We start from the raw sequence: 18,576 nt of genomic DNA on the forward strand, positions 1-18,576 counted from the left end.
CACTGACTTTTGCAAAACTTGATATAGAGAATATTCCTATTCTAGAATCATTCGTTGATTCACTTAACTGTTCCTTTAATAAGCATCCCCCAAGGGGTTGCTTATTAGTGGTTGTTGCTGAATAGAACATAAAAAACAAAAGTCACTGAAATCTTCCAATAAGTTTTAGTAAATATGATGGTAGCAGAGCTAAGGGTATTACGGAGGCAAACATTGGTGCATCTAAACCAGTCTCAGGGAAACTGACACCTCAAGGCAGAGCAAGAGCTAGCTTAGTACAGAGGGAGATGAGAGAGAGAGAAAGGGGAGCGGTCCTTTAGACACAAGCATCCAATTAGATTACAATTATTCATTCAGGGGCTCATCAATAGTTTTAATACCCTGGGATATGACTCTGGGGTTTCAGAAGATTTGGATTTATTTGGAGTTATTACTTTAAAAAGACTTTTAGTACACACAACCCAGGTTGTTCAGGAAAGGGGCACTTTGTCAGAGGACCTTTGTGTCTCTTCTCCTAGGCAAAGTAAGAGAATGTATATTTCAGTGTGTGTCTAAGTGTGTGGTTCACTATATCAGTGCACCAAGCTAGTTTACTGCTACCCCTTCCCAGCTAGTTTACTGTCCCTGTCTGGGATAAGGGTTTTTTGTTTGTTTGTTTGTTTTGTTTTTCTTGTTAATATTAAGCATATAGTAAACCACATGCTTACAGCAAGCAGTTCGCTCTTTTAGTTACCTCTCCCACACTGTCTATGAATGCCTAAGAGTACTCAATAACACTTTACCTCTTTTCATTAATAGCCCACTTACATCATTCAAGAAACCTAGTATGAAAAGAAACTACATAAGTGGAAAAGTATACTATATTATTGGATAGGAAGACAACATAATAAAGGTATCAATTCTCCCCACTCACATTCATAAATTTTATGGATATAAATAGAAATGCCAATAGGTGTTTGTAAACAGGGCAAGTTGCCATTAAACCTTATAAAGAAAGATAAGTAAATAAGAAATAGAAGAAATAGCTGAAAAGGAAGAGTAATGAGAAAAGTCAAGGGCTACCAGACATTAAAATATATCTTAAAGTCTCACTAATTAAAACTCTGTGGCATGGGAAATGAATAAACAGTTCATAGGACATAAATAAGCCTAAATGCATATTGGAATTAAACAAAAAGGAAATCACTGCAAATCAGTATAGAAGAGACTATCCTATAAATGGTATTGTAATCACATCAAATGGCCATGAGATTTATGGTACATCTATGAAATGGAGTAGAATGTTTTTGCAATGAGGAATGAAGAAAATAACACCAGGTGTTCTGGTAAAGAAAGTTCCCTAGGATTGATTTATTTTTTTACTTAGTACTATATGGAGTAGAGCTGCATGTAGAATGCTCTCTTTTTTCTTGGTAGTGGAGAGTGAAAGATAGGGATATACATTCGTATTTGCTATACATGCAGGAATGCACTGTGGAAAGATGTGTAGGAACCTAACAGCCATGTTATTGGGGGAGAAGATGTGGGAATATTTTTGTTACATTCCTTTTAAAATGTTTTTGAAGCATACAAATGTATTATTTATTCAAAGAAAAAATTAAGATGCATAGTATGCTTATATTGATGGTTTATTTTTCTAATCTCCTGTTTCATTCTCTTCATTCACCTGTAGTATTTTCACAATGTTGGCTTTCAAGTCTCTTTGGCCAGTAACAGTTCTAATTTTCTTGTTTGAAGACAACAAAGGCAGAAAAACGAAAACAAAAGCAAAAAACCAGACATGCAGTATTTGCACTTATATTTTGGGGAGATTCTTAGAAGTAACTAGGTTCCCCCCAGTACAAACATTAGCTTTAATAGCCTTGTGGTGGAATAATCGTCTCCCAAATATGACCACACTCTAATCCCTGGAACATGTAAATATGTTACCTTACATTGCAAACGAGACTTTGCAGCTCTGTTTAAATGAAATGAGAAGTTATCCTGCATTATTCAGGCGAAGCAGAGGATCATTCCCGCTGTGAAAACAATGTGTGGCTTTATCATTCTCTTGATGTCCAACACTCAACTGAGAGGGAAGTAGTTATGTTACTTGTCACCATCACAGAACTAGATCTAGGACTAAAATCCCAGGTAGCCAGGTTTCAGCCGAATGTGCTATTATGCAGATTTTAGGAGCTCTGCCTCACTCTAGAAAGGGCTGATATAGGACTTATAGTGCAATTCTTTCTTTTCTTTTGTATCTTTTTTTTTCTTTTTTTTTTTTTTTTGAGACGGAGTCTTGCTCTGTTGCCCAGGCTGGAGTGCAGTGGCACAATCTCAGCTCCCTGCAAGCTCCGCCTCCTGGGTTCACGCCATTCTCGTGTCTCAACCTCCAGAGTAGCTGGGACTACAGGCGCCCGGCACCACACCCGGCTAATTTTTTTGTATTTTTGGTCGTGACCGGGTTTCACTGTGTTAGCCGGGATGGTCTCAATCTCCTGACCTCGTGATCTGTCTGCTTCGGCCTCCCAAAATGCTGGGATTACAGACGTGAGCCACCGCGCCAGGCCAATTATTTCTTCAACGCAGGTTTACTGGATGAACATGACTTAGAGTTTGTTAGTGGGTGGCGGTGCATAGTAAATAATTAGTTCAGGATTTTACAGCCTAAAGATGAGGGAAGTCACAAAGCCTATATAGATTGGGGCTTTAAAACACACAATATAGAGTGATGGGGGTAATATGCCTAGCTTATTTGGGGGTGCAGTGGAATCGTGGTATACTTTGTAGATCACTGAAGAGAGCATCAAGGAGATGCTGTTGTGGCTGCTATAACAAAAGTACCATGACTGGATGGTTTAACAAAACAGAAATTTTTTTTTCTCACATTTCTGGAGGCTGAGATATCCAAGATCGAGATTCCAGCAAATTTAGTGTCTGGTGTGGGTCCACTTCCTCGTCCAGAGGCCACCATCTTTTCACTGTCCTCAGTTGGCAGAAAGGGCAAACAAGTTTTTCAGAGCCTCTTTCATAAAAGCACCAATTCCTTTAATAAAAGCACCAATTCCATTAAGGAGGGCTCTGCTCTCTTAATCATTTCCCACAGGCACTATCTCCTAATACCATACCCTGGGGGTTAGGGTTTCAACATGCCAATTTCAGAGTGACACAAACATTTAGTCTATAAGAGATGGAGACTGCGCATAGCAGAGTTGGTATTCAAGACCATGGGAATGCGTATGGTCTTGGACAAGGCAAAAACAGAAAAGGATGGTTAGAGGAGCCAAGAATAAAAGGGAGTTAAGAGGAGGGGAAAGAAGGAAAACAAAAAGGAGGCATAAGAGGAAATAGGGGAGTGGCAGCAGGAGGAACAGAATGACAGAGTGAAGACAAAGATAGACAACTTCAATGAAAATAACCTATCTGGTTTCTTTAATTACTCAAGTGGGGAAATGAGAAAAGTTGAGGTTTTGAATGACTTTTTGCTTTTCAAATTGTATTACTCCACTCTAGATATTATTGTTTTCAGCAACTTTTCTGAATAACTTTGCTCACTTTCAATTTTTTCTTTTTCCAGACAGAGTATATTTATTTAACAAGTAAGCAAACGCAAGGCGTTTCCTCGGATTAATTTCTTGGAGACAGTCAGATGGCATTCTGAGGCAGTATGTAATATTTGAGAGTCCTACAGTCTTTGTTGTAAGACAAACTTAGTTCAAGTCCTTTCTCTACAGTTTAAGGGGCACATGACTGTGCAGATTTACTTCACCTCTGTGCATCAGTCTCCTCATGTGTAAAATGGGAACAAGTTTAATAAGCAGCATAGTAAATTTTTGCTGAGGATTAGTAAATGAGCGAAGGTACATAAATAATGTTGCATAATCTCCTGCACACATTTACTATCCCATAAATAATAGCTATTACAATTATCATACAAAATGAGGTTCTGAGACAGGTGTGGTAGCTCACACCTACAATCTCAGTGCTTTGGGAGGCCAAGGTGGGAGGATTGCTGGAGTCTAGGAATTCAAGACCAGCCTTGAAAACATAGTGAGACCTTGTCCCTACAACTATTTAAAAAATTAGCCTCGTGTGGTGGCACATGCCTGTGGTCTCAGCTACTGGGAATGCTGAAGTGGGAGGCTCGCTTGAGCCCAGGAGGTGGAGGCTACAGTGATCCATGAATGTACCACTGCACTCCAGTCTGAGTGACAGAGCAAGACCCCATGTCAAAAAAGAGAAGAAGGAGGAAGAGGAGGAGGAGGAGGAGGAGGAGGAGGAGAGATGCTTCTTTCTATTGCCGTTTCTTATCACATGTTTATTTATTTTTTAAGTGAGATACTCAGTGGCATGTTGTTTCTGTAGTTTCTAATAATTCATTCCAGCATTCCTTTCTGCCTGCCTATCTATTCATCCATCTATGCATTCACTAAACAACTTCTCTATTACAAAAAAGTTAAAGGGCATAAGATCGATAAGAAGCTGGGTGCAGTGGCTGATGCCTGTAATCCCAGCACTTTGGGAGGCTGAGGTGAGCGGATCATGAGGTCAGGAGACCGAGACCATCCTGGCTAACATGGTGAAACCCCATCTCTACTAAAAATAAAAAAAATTAGCTGGGTGTGGTGGCAGGCACCTGTAGTCCGAGCTACTCGGGAGGCTGAGGCAGGAGAATGGTGTGAACCCAGGAGGTTGAGCTTGCAGTGAGCTGAGATCTCGCCCCACTGCACTCCAGCCTGGGCAACAGAGCGAGACTCCGTCTCAAAAAAAAAAAAAAAAAAAAGAAAAAGATCAATAAGATTGCACTATATTGCATCACCCAGAACTGCTTCTAGCTCTTAGCTATTTGCACTTTTCACCACAAAAGGTGGTATTTGTATTCAGTGTTAGACATTACTATAGACACAGGGACATGGTAGTTAATAAAACCAAGATCTTGCCTTCAATTAGCTTACATGTAAATAAGGAAGATAGGCAACAAACAAATAAACAATTAGTAAATGGTAATTATCAGTAATATTTGTACTGAATTATCTTTGCACCTTTGTTGAAAATCAATTGTCTATATATTTGTGAGTATATGTCTGGACCCTCTATTCTAGTCTATTCATCTCCTTAATTAATTTACATCAATACAACTCTGTCTTGATTTCTGTACTTTTATAAACAAGCCTTGAAAGCACATACTATAAGTTCTAAAACTTTTTTCTCTTTTTTAAGGCACTTTACATTTCCACATCAATATCAATTTTAGAATCAACCCATCAATTTTTGCAAATAGACAACTGGAATTTTAGTTGAAATTGTTTTGAATCCATAAATCAATTTCAGGAGAAGTGGCAACTTAACAATATTGAGCCTGCCAATCCATGAAAGTAGGTCTCTTTCCATTTATTTAGGTTCTCTTCAGTCTCTCTCAGTGCTGTGTTTTTGGTGTATAATTTTTATATCATATTTATGCCTGAATATGTTATATTTTGATGCTAATGTGAATGGTATTTTTATTTCAACTTCCATTTTTTGTTTCCAAAATATAGAAATGTAATAAATTTTTATAAATTTATTTTGAGGCATGCAACTTTGCTAATCTCACTCACTAGTCCTAATAGTTTATCAGCTTTTCTACATACATGATCATGTTGTTGATGAACAAAGATAGTTTTACTTATTCCCCTCAAATGTGGAAGCCTTTTATTTGTTTTCCTTTTCTGGCTAGCTTGTTGACTAGAACTTATAGTACAAGTTGAACAAAAGTAGTGAGAGCAGACATCCTTTCTATTCTTGATTTTTAGGGAACAAATATTGTCTTTCACCATTAAATATGTTTGCTGTAGGTCTTTCATAGATACCCTTTAATAGATTAAGGAAGTTTCCTTCTGGGTTAAATATTACACTAACATTTATTGACTTAAAATGTCATTTATTATACCACAGTTTCTGTGGGTCAGAAATCCAAACATGACTTAGAGCTATCTTTTGACTGAATCTCTCCAAGTTTGCAGTCATCTCAAGGTTCAATTTGGAAAGATCCATTTCCTAGCTCACTTGCATGGATGTTTTGTTCTGGAATGGAGTTAGGTTACTTGGAAACAGTTTGATCCTTTCGGGACTTGCTTTACAATTTTTTTTTTGGAATCTGGGGCAGTACTCAATCTAGTCTAATTGTTTTCCACTATTGAGGCAAACCTTTCTAAGTACTCTACACAAAGCCTGTGAAGAATGAAGTTTTGCTTGTTTGTTTTTCAGTTTGGCTAGTGGAATAGGCACTATTCCCACTCTTGCGTCTGTTCCGTGGATTTTTTTTCTCTAATCCTTTCAGTAGTACTTCCCTCAACTTGGATAGTTGAAGCACATGCATTAATCAATACTGTGCTGAATACTCAAGAGAGGCCCTATGAGATCTCTGAATTTCTCTCTTTGTCCAGTTCTTTCCTCTTTAGTATTCTTTTTATAAAGTTGACCTGCCTTTGTCTCTCCAGATTCTTAGCTCTGTCTCCTTAACTCAGGAAGTCTCTTGAATTCCACTTAGGTTACCCTCCTTGTACTATGGCGCTGAAACTGTCTCAGTGAGCTGGGGCAGTTATGCGGCTCACTTCATTTTTATTCTATCTCGCATGGACCACTTTTACTCCCTGATGTCCAGTCTCTTTCCAGTTGTTTCTTTTTCACATGTTCTATCTGTATCTTAAAAAATACGATTCATACTTCAAGTGGGAGCATAAATCAGTTTCTTGTATTTCAACTACAGAAGCCTGTAATTTGCTTTTTAAAGGCATATACAAGAAAGGACATTAACATACAGCCCTCAAAAAAGAAATACGTGTGTTAAAAACAATAAGTCTTACAAATAATTTTTTAAAGTGCGGCATGGTTGAAAAATAATTGGCATTTTCCTATATATGCAGAGAAAACTTTTTTTTTCATTTTTAGAACATGCTTTTTCTGCTGAGTGCAGTGGCTCTCATACCTGTAATTCCAACACTTTGAGATGCCAAGGAGGGAGGATCATTTGAGCCCAGGAGTTTCAGATCAGACTAGGCAACATACTGCAACCTTGTGCTATTTTAAAAAACAAACAAGCAACAACAAAAACAAAAACCTTTTTTTTCTTTTCTTTCCCATGAACCTCCACCTGTTAGAACCATATGCAGTTAGACCTACCAATGATTAATCTACTTTTAAAGTTTAAACATTCTGTCTGTTCAAATTTTATTTCATGATACCTGGTCCCGGACATGATACGGCAGCTGAGATTAGATTTGGCTTCCCACTGTAAATAATAAAAATAAATAAATTAATTAAATGAAACAATGGTTTGGAGCATTGATAAGCTTCCAAGATAGGGCTACAATTTTTGAGAAGAAAGTCCAAAAGTTGAGTCCCTCATTAAGAAATTAGGGAAATAGAGGCCAAGCAGAAACATTGATTGGGATTTGGAGAGGACCGACAACCAAGATTTGGAGGGCACAGTATCACAGAAAAAGAACACTGCAGATAAAGATACTTACAAAATCTGCTGAAAGTCCCTCTCAGGTCCTTAGCTGATGCCTAAACTGTACATGCACAGAGCAAGTCTCTGGAAAGCATAGTATAACACATTTGCTAGGAGGCCAGAGAATTGAGCATAAATTTCAGAAGCAGAGAGTATTATAAATAAATAAAAGTGCAGGTCCAGATAAAGCAGAGAGTTCTTAGTAAATATCTTAGGATTGTAGTTGAGAAAGTCTAAGCCCTAGGAGTTAGAAGTATACCCTAAGAGTTATGATGGTTCTGTCGTAGGCGTAATGGTAAAGCTGAATCATATTCACTTTTAGAAATCCTGAAAGCTGCAAGTTCCCCTCCAATAATTTAACATTTTGCAAAAGAAAATTTCATACTCTTCAGAGGAAAATAATATAATCCAGATTTTTTTCTAATGTATTTTTCATAAAGTTTGAAATATATTCCCATATCACCAAATATGTAAAGGAGCAAAAATAAAAAAAAGTTACTGTCAATCAAGAAATTCTTTATAAAGTCAATAAGAGCAAATTCAGGGATAACCCTAATGTTAATTTAGTGGAAAAAGCCTTCAAAGTAACTGAGAATCCTATTTTAAAGAAAACAGAGAAAAATGAAAACAAAATGAATAAAAAAAACTTCAGTGAAGAAGTTGTAAATAAGTGAAGAGCTTGTAAATAAGAATTAAATGAGTTTTATAGAACTGTAAAACGTCACATCTAACTTTAAAAACATGCTGAATGGGTCAAATTGCTTAGCCTATATAGCAGAATATAGGATTAGCAAGCCTAAGAACATGTCAGTAGAACAACATTAAAACTGAAGTCATAGGGCAAAAATAGTTGAAAACACCTAGGGGAAAAAAATGCTTGAGATACATGTGACACTCTAAAAAGGCCTAATATATGTGTAATTGAAATCACAGATGGAGAGGAAAAGATCATGAAACCAAAACAAAATTTGAAAAAAAATGAAGGCCAAGTTTTTTCAAAATCCGATGGAGGATAATATTTGAAGAAATAAAGGCCAAGATTTTTCTAAATTGTATGAAAGATATCAACTCGCAGAACCACGGTGAACCCCATGAATACAAAGAAAAGCTTTCTCTCTGCACTATGGTCTTTGATCTTTAGACTTGACCCTTCATATTTTAAGTGTTTTGAAAAAGATCCTTTCTCTCTCAACAAAGCTTAACTTTCCAAATATTTTTACTTCTGCAAAAAATACTATTTTGGATTTGAAAACTAAATAAAAACTTTTCTTTCCTTCTTTTCTTTCTATTTCTGGGTTAGCAATTCTAACATTCTCATAAGCAAAATGAATGCCTTCTAAGAGCAGAAAAGAGAACAGCATAAGAAAATACAAAGGAAAAACATCATTATTAAGGTTAAACAATGTATTATCCTTGTTGAAATCTTGAATTTAAAGATATATGAAAGACAAAAATAGGTAGTAAGAAGGCACTTTTATCACTACTTAGAAAGTGTAAAATGTATATACTCAAGCAACACAGCTACATATCAGAAAACTTTGAATACTTAATACATTTGACTGTACTTTCATTTCTCTTAATATTTCTTAAGAAAATAGTTCCAAATACAAATATTTGAATGTATGTTTATTCTAACCTTTATTCCAACAGTAGCAAAATATGAGAAACAACAGAAATTCCCTATAGTTGATTGATCATTCTTATTTTGAACAAGTATACAGTTTAAAAGACATTTCTCTAATTATTTTAAAACTATGTGTCATTATAAATGTGTATTATAAATATATATTCACATATACATATATGTAGATAAACATATATGTACATATATCATAAATGAAGAATATTATTATTTTAAAATTGTTACCGAAAGATATAATAATGCTAATATTGATTACTTTGGTTGCAAGACTGTAATACAAAATTATTTTCTTCTATACATGCTACTTCATTTCCCAACATTTCTGCAGAGATAGACGTCTCATACTCCTCCCTTTTATGTACCCAGAATTTCTCACTTTCGTGCTTTTGTGCCTTGACTAAACTCCTCCAGGATGGCCATCCTTTTTATCTCTACATGCTAATTTACCTCATCTTAGAAACTTTCTAGAGAATCTCTAGCTGGAAGTCATCTTTCTCATGTCTAAACTGTTATAGCGCATAATTTCTATCCATTTTAATATTTAAATCAATTCTAGAGTTATTCCCAGAAAAAAGGATTTTAAAAATAATCTGTATATTATTTTATAACTATATTTATTATTTTATACCACAATACCTGCATGTAGTATGTAATTCTAATGGTATTTCAAATGCAATCACTACCTTTGTAAATAAATGCAGATAGCTATTAGTCAATTATTCTATTTTCTTCTGAAAGTGTGAGATTAGAATGAATTTGTTTCTGTGGAAAGGGAAATATAATAGCAACAAGTCTAAAATGAAAGGACACAACTCTGACAGGTGATAATCCAGATAAATAATTCTGGAATGCCTTACTTTATTCATGGGAAACTAGGGGTAAGCTTAGATGTTTATGGCTATTGCTGGCCATTGCCTGAGACAGAAAGGTAGGAGGTGCTCAAGTCTTAACCTATGTTAGAATTTGATGAGCCTCATTTAGGGAAATTAATTTGAAGAACCCAAAGACCCACTTAGAATATTCTGAAATTACTTGTGATATCCCACTATATGTTATTTTATTTTAGTTTCTTTGAGAAAAAAATAACATATAAAATAATAGATGAAAGAACTGTGTTGGCATCAAATCAGGCCATCTGGTTTGGTTACATAGATATATCCACTAAGACAATTTACTCATAATAACAGAAGGATGCAGCTAAAAAAGACAGAAGACTGGAATTCCTCTCCATCATCAAATATGTGCCCAGAATAGTTGAAGAATTGCCATTATCATTTTATCCTACCAGAAAAGAAATATTTAAGTCCACATTATTTCAGAGCTTCAGAATGGCTATACATCTACAAAAACCAGTCAGTTCAATGGAAAAATAACTTCATTATTATAATATTTTTAGAGAGCATTAACAGGTTGATTGACTTTTTACACTCTTCAATTGATTTTTAGAGCATCATACCACATAGTAGTTGTGAGTGATGTTATTTCTCTTTAATTTTGTACTAACAAGCATTATTAATAACCCATATGCTAGTAGCCATATGCAGATAGTATTTTGTGGTTCTAACAATTGGTTAATGTATGAACTGCCAGAATATGCTCTAACTATTATGGTTTACTCTCAGAGAACACAAATCCTTTTTCCAGAATGACAGATATTCTACAACCCTGGATTTCTTATTTTATCCCAAAACACATCTTCTTGCATAAGAGTAAAAGAAGCTTGTAAATATCAAGAAAAACGACATTTCCATATATGTGTTTTGTAATACTTTATCCTCAATTACAAATAACAATAAGTGCATGTGGTACATAATTCTAATGGTATAATCCAGTCTTAGTGTTTTACTGCCATTCATAAACTGCTTGAGCAGAACTACTTGTGATTTATAGCATCAATAGAATCCTTTAAATTACATCCTATATTATGTTGTAGGGCATGTATTGCCCTATAGTCTCGCACGCAATGTCAGAGAGACAGAGGGAATGAGAAATGGAGAATTGTGATTTCACTGTAAATCAAAGGCTAAGTGTTGTTTATGAGCACTGGGGTTTTAGCACGTGATATCATTTTACTTTTTTCCCCCTTATAGCAGTTAACCTAATGCAGGACAAAAAATACAATCAATAATTATTTACAATTCACTGTATTTGGCATCAATAAATAAAGTCAAATACTAAACATATACTTTATTTTCTTAAAAATTAGTCTTTAATTTTAAAAATTAGTTGGATATTTACTGTATGTATGGAAAGAATATTTATAGATGTTTGCATTTAACTCAATGTCATGTATACATTGTAAGCTCTCCATAAATATTTGTTGACTTTCCATTAGTTTTAAAAATAAAGTTCCCAAATTAAATGAATTTGTCCGTTGGTATTTAATGAAGAATGTAAAGCAATGAAACTTGCATTTGCGAAGCTATCTATAGTCACCAATAAACTTGTTCATATTTAATCTGGATTTTATGTTTTAACAAGAAAAAAGTCACAGACATCCAAACACAAACGTTGAATTTAGAGGGAACAGTAAAATCATTTCATGACCAAATATTCAAAGTATTAGTATCATCTTTACTGTTATGTTTTAGACTTACAATGACAACTGTGATTTTCTCAAAGCATTTTAGGATAGTTTGACCTTGATTTTTCACTGCATAAACATGTCTTTTTACCTCAGATTTCCCCCCCAAAGTCTGAGTGTAAGAATGAACCTAAGTAGTTAGAGATAAGAGCAATCATTTGTGATTCAAATGTGAACATTTCATTTGAGCATAACCAGATGACTTACCTGGGGTAAAACAGTGTGGGAGGCATACAAAATCAGGCGGAAGAGACAGAGAAAACCAAAAATTTTTGGTTTCGTAACCATCACTCACTTTAGTATATACATAGAGAGGTGTGCCTGCTTCCTAATGAATATTACCTTGTCTATTCCATTTATGATAATTTATGTGTACTGTTAGGGGATTTGATATCGCTAACTCCTGTTCATACCACATCACTGCAGCAACCCTGCACAATTTCTATCAACAAAAGATATGTACATAGATTAGAAAAAGTCATGTTAAAAAATAGATTCTCAAGCCCATTTGGACTGAATTAATCCCTAAAAAGGCTGTTAAAAAATAAAAGAAGTAGATAGGGTTATTTCTACATTCTATGTGTCTAATATTTACCTGCAGGCATATAGGAAATAATTCTTAAGTAACTATGGCTACTTAAAATTTACAGAATTGAACCTGTGCAGAGTAGTTGATCTTAAACTGACACAAACCAGATAGTCTCTAAATGTTACTCTAAGGAGTTTTAAACTGACTCTGTTAAAGCTGAGGTTATTTGCCTTGGGGATGCCTAATGGAAGGGTTATTATAACACTGTCCACAAATAGGAGCCTTGAGAGAGTCAGGCCATAGCACTCCATTGACAGCTAATAGATTGAACCATTGCCATGTCACAGTGATCTCCAAGGCCAAAGGTCATCTCTCTCCCTTAATATTTAAATAAAGATACTTGACAAGAGCAGAAAACACCTTATTGCCAGTGATGGCTGCTGCTCAATTTATAAGAACCTTTACAAAGTCATGCTAATTCTTGGCCTTCTTAGAATGCATGGTAACCTTTCATAAATCCATCTTTTCCAGATGTCCTTGGAAATGACAGTTATAAAACTACAAATGATTTGTAATGCAAAATGGGACTGACAGACTTGAAGATTAGGGCTCCATGTACTAAAATGACTAAGATTATAGCTAACCAAAGGCATAAAACGCATTGATAAATAGCTGCCGAAGTAACTCAAGATTATTTTAAACATCCTTACTAAACGATAGAATGAAAAAAGGAAAACTTATGCTTATAATATTACAAGTAGCAATTTACTTTATGAAGATAATGGAACATAATTTCTCGGTTTGGGTCAGGTAGATGAAAGATAGCAAACCAGTTATGCTTTTTTCCCCCCAGGCAACAGGATACTTTTTTCTCTGATGGTATTTTTATAAAACGTAAACATGTGAACCTCGTTTTTTGAATCTTAAGGATTATTGGACTAATTGAACTTATACATGTTTTTTTCTTATCTTTTAAAAATGAATCAATCAAATACATTCTTCTGTTAGCATATCTAAGATGAATCACAAATTAAAACCTAATGAAAAACAATTTTCCTACTTAATATTTATTGCAGAGATGACTTACATTCACAGGATAAGTTGGGGCTATGTGTTTTAAGAAGTATATATATAAAGGATATTTTCAGGAAAAGTAGAAGTCAGGAAGTAATTTGAAGCAAAACTAGAATTCTGCAGCTTGAGCTATTGAGTAATACCTAAGAAATTATTAAGCACTACTTTTTAAATATAATTTTGAATAACCTAAATGGTAACCTACCTGCCCTGTGGCACTTCAAGCCTCAGATATCTGGCCTGCCTCTGAAACCAACAGGATCGTACTAAGAGCTTACAGACCCATCATGACTTTCTGCTGAGGAGGAAGCTTAAAACTGATCCAATTTCCATATTTTAGTTCTGTTTACCACCTTTCCCTCTTTTCTTTATGTATCTTCTACTTGAGTTTAATTCCTTTTGTCTTATTTTCATTTCCTCTCTTCCTGATGGTTGATCAATAAAAATGAGACTGTGCTCATGGCTATAACTGCTAGATTTGGGTGGAAAGAACCCTTAAAATCAATAGAAACATTCCGATTGAAGTACTTTATTTGCATTCTGAGAACTTGAAAGTGAGACATAATACTACCAATATTAGTGACCTAGAACTAAAATTGTAATAAAGACTTTTTTGGTAAAGTATATAATACATCTTTGAAACAGGAAACAATACATTTTCAAGGAATGTCAAAGGTTTTCTGTGAATAGTTACATTCATCAGAAGAAATTTATTCAAAGTAGAAAGATCCTTTATACATATCTCTGAAAACCGCATGTGTGCTAAGTTTAGGTAACCATAAAATATATTTGACCAAAGCATGGAGGAAAGATATTTCCGATTCTTGCTTATTTTTCCACTGCCATAAAATGCACTATCATGTTTACAGTATGTCAGAATGATGTCACATGCAGAACACTAAAATAGATGATGTTTTCAGTATGTGGGTAAAAAAACCTCGGCACTCACTAGGAGCCCTATAAAAGCAAAATATTATATTGAGACTAGGTGGATTGTACTGGGCAGGCTAAGCCCCTGTGAAAGCCAAGGCATACCTTCCCTGTCACATGGTAGACTTAGTCTTTTCTCTCACTCAGTTCATCTTATGAAATGATTAGGTGGTTGTGTAAGAAAAGCAATGCAGTGTAGGATTGCAATGTGCAAGCTACCTGCCTTTTCTAGACATTTTGAACATCAGGCCTGTAGTGTTTATTTTATTCCTTCATCATTAGCTTAACAATTATTTGTTCATAGGAGCCAGAAAAATTGACCTTTTCTAACTTCTTTGAGAATTTCATCTACAATGTTGATTGATTGATTGATTCATTCATTCACTCAGCATTCATTGTCTTCCATGTACCAGAAACTCTTCTAGGCACTGTACATAATAAAGATGAGCCATGTATTGTTTCTCCCTGTTAGGACATGATAATCATCTCACCATTATACCCTCATCAGATGCTTGACCTCTGTTATCTTCATTTTGACTCTCATCTTTAATATTAGCTGTTATGCTTTTACTAAAAGAGATAATTTCATTTGTCTTTCTTACCTCACTAAGCTGTGGATTTCTACAGAGAAAAAAAAAATCTATGCTTCATCTTTGTTATAACCCCAGGAAAAATGTTGAATAAAAAATTTTAGAATGGATAAATAAACTAATGAATGAGTACACTAATAAACGTCATTCATAGCAGCAGAATTATGCTTGATCTGTGATCTCTAGCTTGCTGGTCTTCAACTTGGGATACTAAAACATTCCCATGTCACATTATTTTCAATCAACCTAAACATGATTTTATCCTAAACCTTTCTTGGGGAAAATGTAAAAGAAATAGGCAGAAGGGGAAGCTTATGATTCAAATATGGGTCACAGATGCCCTTGCTTATAGTATAGCTACGCCTGAGAATAAAATAGACCCAAAGTCAAGATGAGATTCACAGAACTTTCTACATGTGCTACGAAACAAGACCAGTCAGGTTGACTTTTTAAAATTTAACACTTTATTTAAATGATTCCTCAATTGATAATTCCTCAGACAATTTTTATCTGGTTCGATCTATTGTTTTCTCTAATTAACATGCATATCAGGTAGTCTGATTGTCTTAAATGATTCTTTATAATATTTCTTCAGTAAACACAGGATCCCATCATCACCCTACCCCCAGCACCACCCCACCTCTGATGGCAACACAAAAGCTTTTTGAGTAATATGTTATTCTTTTTTCCTCTTTTTAATACAAACTCAGCCTGGCAGGCACAGTGCAATGTGTAGACTGGATTGAATCAAAGCAGCATTCTCCTACCTTCTCTATGTATAGGAAGTGATACTAACAAGAATCAGATTTTCTTGGACCCTTAACAGAGGAAACAACTTCTGGCACAGTAATTCTTTGAACTGGAACCATGAGGGCAAGTACTAATGTATCCTTCTATTGCATGCAATGCTGTATGCACAAAAGCAGTTTCTCTGGCTGTTGAAATGGACTGAATCAGATTTGTGGTACTAAATTTTTGAGGGTATGTGAATATTTTGAAAGACTCTATGTTCACAATTCAGCTGGTTAGATCAGGAGTTTCAGTTTTGATTGCCTGTAATTTACTGATGGAATTGATTTAACACAGATGTTTAGGCAGATGTCTTATAAATATTTTCATTTGATCAGAAGAAGCAGCAGCAAGGCAACTAACAATCCAACAATACAATGTAAGATGCTTTTACTAAAAGAGATCTTACATTGTATTGTTGGATTCATAGTAGTGTTGATTATGCACCCACAGAATTTGGAGTGAGAAGGCTGGAGCCCATGGTCTGCCATTGATTAGCGGAGTGACCTGAAGCAACATAATTAACCTCTGTGAAACTCACTTTCCTCATTTGTAAGAATAGGGATAATTATACCAATCTCACACAGTTGTTAAAGTTCAAAGGATATTGTGGAAGTAAATGTGCTTTTCAAACTCTATAGTTGCCAGAATTATAGAATATTATTTTATTTCCATTAGACCATGAGCTCTTTTAAGGTTAGGATCATGTTGTAATCATTTTTGTACAAAAATTTGTACACTTAACACTACATCTGGGACAAAGCAAAAGTTCAATAAATGCTGAATGAATGCATGAATGAATAAATTCAGGAAACTAGAGCTACAGAGAATATGACCTTTGCTCTTAGAAGACTCATAATCTAGGAGAGGGGATGGATATATGGTAATATGTTATAACACAATTTGAAATTATACCTGCACAACTTCAGCAGTGTTATCTTAATCACATATCTGGTAATTTCTCTATTTCTTCTTTTCTGTGTACAAATACATGCATAACTATGCAGACACAAATTCAAGCTCACACTAATATATGTTATTTTTAAATTCCTGTGAATTTTGCCATATGAACAAAAAAGTGAGGGTTTTTAGAGTTAGAAGATGCTTTTTAAATAACATACCTTAGTAAGGAGGGTAAGTCCATATTATGTAGGTAGGATAGGTGAACAACCTCAGTTTCCTATTTCCATACATTTGATGTCAAAACAATGACCTTCCATAAACCCCTTATCGACTGATGTTTGTGATTTCTCAGGAGAAAGGAAAGGTGAGTCTAATGTTTAACTGTTGCGAAAAATCTTAAATTGATTAGACATGGTTATAAAAACTTACATCTCAGGAAGTGTTCTCCTCCCAAAAATGTTCTTGATGAAAACCAGAGAAAACTATGATTACTTAGTAGATGCTTAAATAATTACTGTTGTATGAATGGACCAGATGACCTCATAGGACCTTCTTCATTCTGAAATTCTTTGAGGATAAAAAGCCTAGAACAGTCGGGAGTTAGAAATCTGAGCCCCTCTTGGTGTAATTGCATCTGGAACACAAAATCACTTACCTGCTGGAAGTTATGTTGAGCACTGGCCACAGATACATTACTGTTTAAGGGAAGAAAGCACAAATAGGTCAGTTGAAAGTTCTGCTTAGTCTAACTCACAATTCAGCGTTAGTCATTTGTGTGACAACAGTAAGATCCCAAAGCAACAGACACAGAATCTAAGCTAGAGGAATTTCAGGTATAACTATCAAATCTATTAGCCAGAGGAATTTTTAAAACAGTAACCCACAGCTGCTGTCTTCATTTTCAGATGCATGATGTTACTTTGTATTTGTATTTCTTCAAAGTATTTTATCTTGACATCAAAATTTGGATAGGGGAAATATTGGTGTCTTCATGTTACAGACAGAGAAACTAAAGCACAGAAAAGCTGGGGACCTACTAAGATGACCTATTTACTGGCAGATCAGAGCCAACTATCCAGCATTGCAGAGATGAGAACTCAGGTCATTTGAGTGCCACTTCAATGGTTTTTGTTTGTTTTTCATTGGAATGCTTCTTTGTGCTAGCACTTAGTGGTTCATCGCTGTCGGAATGGGAATAAGGGTGAGGATGCATTGAAGGATAGGGGAATTATAAATTTTGAACGAATTGCAAACCATAAGAGGATGTACAAAAACGGTAGCTCCAAAGTGGAAAGCAAAAGTAAAAAGAATTCACATATTTGGTGCAGAATTCTGATTCTCTTTCTCCTAAGTTTCTTTTTTCCCAGTCATTTGCTCTCAAAAGAGAAACATGAAAGTCAACAGTAAGCATATAAATAATTAATAATTAAGACAGATGTCTGCAACTTACCTAAAACAAGAATGAAATTCTACTTGCAGAGTTCTTTTCTTTCACGTGTGTGTGTATGAGGCCTTCAAATATGGCACAACGTGGAGAGTGGGGAGCCATTTGCATTTCAGTCCCTTGGCCAAACCAAACTGACTTTTCTTCCCCCACTGAGAATTCTGGAAAACTCTGAAGAGTTTACCTTCACTCTCACATACCTAGGTGCTTATGAAAATTAACTTTTTTTTTTTGAGACGGAGTCTCGCTCTGTCACCCAGGCTGGAGGGCAGTGACCGGATCTTGGCTCACTGCAAGCTCCGCCTCCCGGGTTTACGCCATTCTCCTGCCTCAGCCTCCCGAGTAGCTGGGACTACAGGCGCCCGCCACCTCGCCCGGCTAGTTTTTTGTATTTTTTAGTAGAGACGGGGTTTCACCATGTTAGCCAGGATGGTCTCGATCTCCTGACCTCGTGATCCGCCCGTCTCGGCCTCCCAAAGTGCTGGGATTACAGGCTTGAGCCACGGCGCCCGGCCGAAAATTAACTTTTTGAGGAGCAAGAAGGGTGAGGATGGGAAAGAGTGCAAGGAAACCATTCAGGGCATATGCTGATAGAGTCAGTGTTCTACATGGTTAGG

The 18,576-nt window shown here is 35.5% G+C and overlaps 1 long non-coding RNA gene across 1 annotated transcript in view; it reads right to left on the minus strand.

Moving 5' to 3' along the window:
* Positions 1-1,630: 1,630 nt before the first annotated feature.
* Positions 1,631-18,576, minus strand: part of LOC117072815 — a 28,426-nt gene continuing 11,480 nt past the window's right edge. The window contains exons 2-6 of the long non-coding RNA XR_004432954.1: positions 17,171-17,210; positions 7,206-7,252; positions 2,870-3,028; positions 1,930-2,018; positions 1,631-1,726 (exon numbers count right to left, since the gene is read on the minus strand). This is a non-coding gene — a long non-coding RNA (uncharacterized LOC117072815). The remainder of the gene's footprint in view (positions 1,727-1,929; positions 2,019-2,869; positions 3,029-7,205; positions 7,253-17,170; positions 17,211-18,576) is intronic.

The sequence above is a fragment of the Trachypithecus francoisi genome, unplaced genomic scaffold (genome assembly GCF_009764315.1).
Source record: "Trachypithecus francoisi isolate TF-2019V2 unplaced genomic scaffold, Tfra_2.0 Lachesis_group4, whole genome shotgun sequence".
Taxonomy (NCBI): domain Eukaryota; kingdom Metazoa; phylum Chordata; class Mammalia; order Primates; family Cercopithecidae; genus Trachypithecus; species Trachypithecus francoisi.